This window comes from Montipora foliosa, chromosome 6 (assembly GCF_036669935.1).
Source record: "Montipora foliosa isolate CH-2021 chromosome 6, ASM3666993v2, whole genome shotgun sequence".
Classification (NCBI taxonomy): domain Eukaryota; kingdom Metazoa; phylum Cnidaria; class Anthozoa; order Scleractinia; family Acroporidae; genus Montipora; species Montipora foliosa.
The window spans coordinates 43,306,919-43,311,388 of record NC_090874.1 but is presented as its reverse complement, the minus strand read 5'-3'; positions in this window follow the sequence as shown (position 1 = coordinate 43,311,388).

Genomic DNA, 4,470 nt, shown 5'->3' with positions numbered 1-4,470 from the left:
GACAGTTCGTCATTATGGTCCGCCACACAAGTACTAGTGTCTGGAAGCATGGGTTGCTTGGTTACCTCACTGTTTTTCATGTCTCTGATGTTGTTCAAGTTGGATTCATGTGGCTTTGATGACTCATTAGCTTACATAACTTCGTGATAGCTTTGATAAACACAATTGGTATACTTTGATAGCTTCGATGTCACTCTCCAAATGGAAGTCACCTTCCAAATGGAATTTATTAATCCCCCGTGAGCATAGGGGATCGACAGAGACTGTCTTCTCACCATGTGTCTGTCGATTGCATTTCGACATGCATTAAAGTCTACGAGTTGGTGAGTGAAAGACGGTGCACAATTAATGTTGAACCATTGTGCTCAAACACTTAAGACGAGATTTTTTTGAACTTCGAGCATTGCGAGGCCAAAAAGACCATAATAATCTTTTGCCGCCGGTCAAGTTTAGTTGGAAGAACGTGTGTTTCGCGCCAGGGAATACTTTGGTGGCCGCTATAATCATTTCGATGCAAAAAAAGTGCTGTTCCCTTTGTTCTTCTAACCTTTGTCGGAAGGATATGAAGCATTTTGTGGTAGAAAAAACCCTAGGATGCAAATGGAAGGTTCGCTTCAGTAGACTTGCCATGAGATGCGAACAATGCCGGCCGTTTGTCAGAGAAGTTATGGCTGATTCTGACGGTTTACTTTCGCTACTATATTGCCAAATCAATTCATTAAAGGTATGTAATTGTTTTACTTCTATACCCTAAGTTCTGTCAATGACAAGTGATGCTTTAAAACTCTGAAATCTCTTTGAAAGACTGCTTTAAAGCACAATTAGCATAATGGTGGGGCGGTAAACCGGTCGAGCTGAACTTGCGTTCTCCCATTCATTGAGCGAAATTCTCCCTTGAGAAAATAAAGCTCAAACGAGATTATTTGTCAACTTTATGGAACTGCAAACATTTCAGAATAAACGTTTTGACTTCACCTGTTCTGTTGAAACCGTAATTTTGTTAGTTGTTTCAATGTAAGCGGAACATATACAGCCTTGAATTTTTATGCGTTTGGGAATTGAAAATAAAATATACCGTTATACGAAACCCATATTATTTACTTGTTTCTTGTCAGGTTACGCAGCAAAAATCTTGTTGTACCAAGGATTGCACGTCTTAATTGAAAGTTTTTAGATGTTCTACACTTGATTTGATCATTATTTGCTTTAAATGTATTTGAACTGGTTGTCTGATCTCGCCTCAAACTTGCAGGGTAGTGCATTTCTCAACCTAAACATCGCCCTTTCAGCCAGAGATCTGCTTCCATTGGGTAAGTACTGGATTACTGATCATACTGCTATTTTGAACATCACCTCTGGTCCCTTTTACTTTGCATAGTAAAATGCTTTTGAAATCATTAACTTTTCCAATCATCCGCGATTCCTTTGTGGCAGAGATAATTGGTTAACGAATTCTTTATGGCAGCACTGTTTATCCGCTTTGTTGTAAGTTTATTGTATAGTGTACCAGACATATTTCACTACATTACTGAACGTTAAAGTGCAAGCTTTTCAGTGCTACCTAAATGAATGTGGTTTTGTTTTGAACCAGTTGCGTAATTTTAGCTTGAAAAAACACCTCGATTTGTTTACATAATTGGCATTCGAAACCACTTGCGTTCGAGCTTCCTTCACGTGCGAGCGTTCTGCAGCCAGAAGGTTGTACTTTTCATATTTGGACAACATTCTTTGCCTTGTACATTATTTTTGGAAAGTTCACATCATTTCCAAGAATTTTTATTGCTCAAAAAAGTGAAGGTGATGCCAAAAAACATAAGCTAGACTGCTGGGGTGTAGAAAGAGCAAAGCTATTGAAATATCCTGTTAGACGGTGTTGGAACATCTACCACTGTAGCAAAAATATGTTCGTTCTGACTTTTCTTGTACCGGAAACAGTCATATATTATTTGTTAACGTTGTTTGTTTACCCTTCAACTTCTTTGCTCTGCTCATTAATCCTGGAGTCATGGTTTACGTTGGCTCCTCACCTAAAGGAGTTAGCAGCTTATCTACCAAGGATGAAATACTCTGCGCCAAGTTCTGTCCATACATACAACATACTTTATTTAAACTCAGATTTAGAGTAGCCGCGAGAGAGCTAGTGTCTCCGAGTAAAATTAATACATATAAAAAAAATAAAAATAAAAATATAATAATATAATGTGCGCAGTCCAAATGTTAGAGCCCTACCTTCTCTGCCATTATTTTGAAATTTCCTGCAGATAAACCCTTAAAAAAGGTACTAAAGCTTAAAGGTCTAATCTCCAGTTGTGCACATTCCTATTAACAATGTATATCTATCATATAAGGCAGACTTGTTTCGCTTAATTGAACCACAAAACAGGTTGATTTCCTCCTCCTAATAATTCACTTATCCATGATTTTTGTTTTCCATCACAGGGGGCACTTTTATAAGATGAATACTCTTCACTGTCTGGATGATGGATAAATTCCAAGACAAAAGCAATGGTTTCTGGTGGAAGTTTATGACTACATTGGTGTCTTATTTTCGGAAGCGCTGCTCCTGGACCATACATCATACTATGAATTCTAGCTTTTGTTAATTCGTAGTCTGTGCATGATACTTCTTCTCCTTGACTGTTGTAAACCTGAACATTTGCTTAATTTCCTTATTGGTGTAGTGCTGTGCCACACAGCTCAACAGTTCACCCCGTTTGCGACTTCCAGGCTTCTCTCTGGAGTAGCTGAGAGCTAAGCCCTCCATGATGTTAGCATTTGCATGTGGAACATTCACTTTTTCCTGAATAGAATTTGAAAGAAGTGAAGACAATGGCTTGCTCCTTTTACTTTTTGCTTCTAGTAAGAAACACCTCCTAGAGGGTGAGGTTCGCATGTTTACAATCATATTTCCAAAAGTTGCTAAAGCCAGTATTTGTGGAAAGTACTGATAGAGATGAAAAATATTGTGGTCTTATTTTTTTTATTATCAAACCCGAAAGGAAAAATGTCCTGACGTTGAATTAGTCAGTAATAATTGCTGACTCTGATCTGATTATTAAAATGCAAAAAAAGTGCTCTTTATAGTCTGGATTAGTTTTCTATTCTACCTCACCGTTACGTCATTCAGGGATCACGTGAGATTGTGCTTCCTGCCAGCTCAGCTCAATGCGTTCTTGCTCAGCGAAGCAATCAGAGGTGTTATTTCACCTCCCTGTCTGTGTTCGAAATTGAGGAGAATATTACGGCAACAAAAGCTATACCGTGACAGCGGAGAAGTCTTATCGGAAGCTTTTATTTAAGCGTGGTCGATATTGGTGAAATCACCAAAGAACCACGAGCGGCGATACAGTGTGTACAGATTTAGGAGACATGGCGGGAGAACCTGAAGCCGTGTTCCTAGAGCCAGAAATTGTCAGCAAAAAGGGAAAAATTCCCAGTCGTGAAGCAAATGAAACAAATTTTAAAGTCACCAGGCCTAAGAGCAGTAAAGTGACTGAAAAGCCTAAAGCCGAGCGAAGGCAAAAAGGCAGGCATGACGAGCAGGATACGGCGTGTACATGCTTCAGCGAAAAAGCGGACTGTATAAATGGCGCCAAAATTGTATCTGAGCCGACATCAGCAACTGGCGACTCACCGAAGTCTTCTTTACACGACTCATTAGTAGCAACAATGAAAGCTGGTTTCGATCAGCTTACGAATATTTTACTTGAAGAGAAAGCTAGTAGGAAAAGGCTAGCAATCTCAGATAGCGACGACATGTCTGACAGGAGGAGATAAAATCAAGCCAAGCAAAGCGCTCCCGCGTTAGCGGTGATACTTTGAGCGACTCAGGTACTGTGAGCGATGTTGAGGGAGATATTAACTCACTTATTCAGCAATCCAGTTCCCTGCCAGAGCCCTCGCTTGGCGAGGAAAACGAAATTCTCGGAGCAGAAGTGTGGACCTCCGGTAAATGAAAAGCTGGCCGCCATTGTAAAGAAAATGGCACGATCAAAGCTTGCTGATGACAAGTTGAAGAGAAACTTACGCAGTATACTAGACCCAAGAATTGTGAGAAACTAGTGGGAACGAAAGTAAACCCAGAGAACTGGGCAAAGATCAGCCCTGCAACTTGGAGTCGAGATCTTAAACTCCAAAAAATCCAAACTACATTGTTGAAAGCATCGACGGTCTTGGTGGAAGTCACTGATAAGTTCCTAGAGTCAAAAGATCAATCAAAGAGCTTGCTTAATGAAGCGACAAAATCACTGTTTGATGCGCTTGCACTGATAACACATGCCAACTGTGACCTTAATCACAGACGCCGTGACCTCATTAAACCAGACCTCAATAGGTCTTATCAGCAAATCTGTTCAGAACAGATAGAACTAACATAAAACCTTTTTGGGGATGACCTTCCCCAAACAATAAAAGATATCATCACAACCAACAAGGTGGGAAATAAATTGACAGACCCCAATGGGAAACACA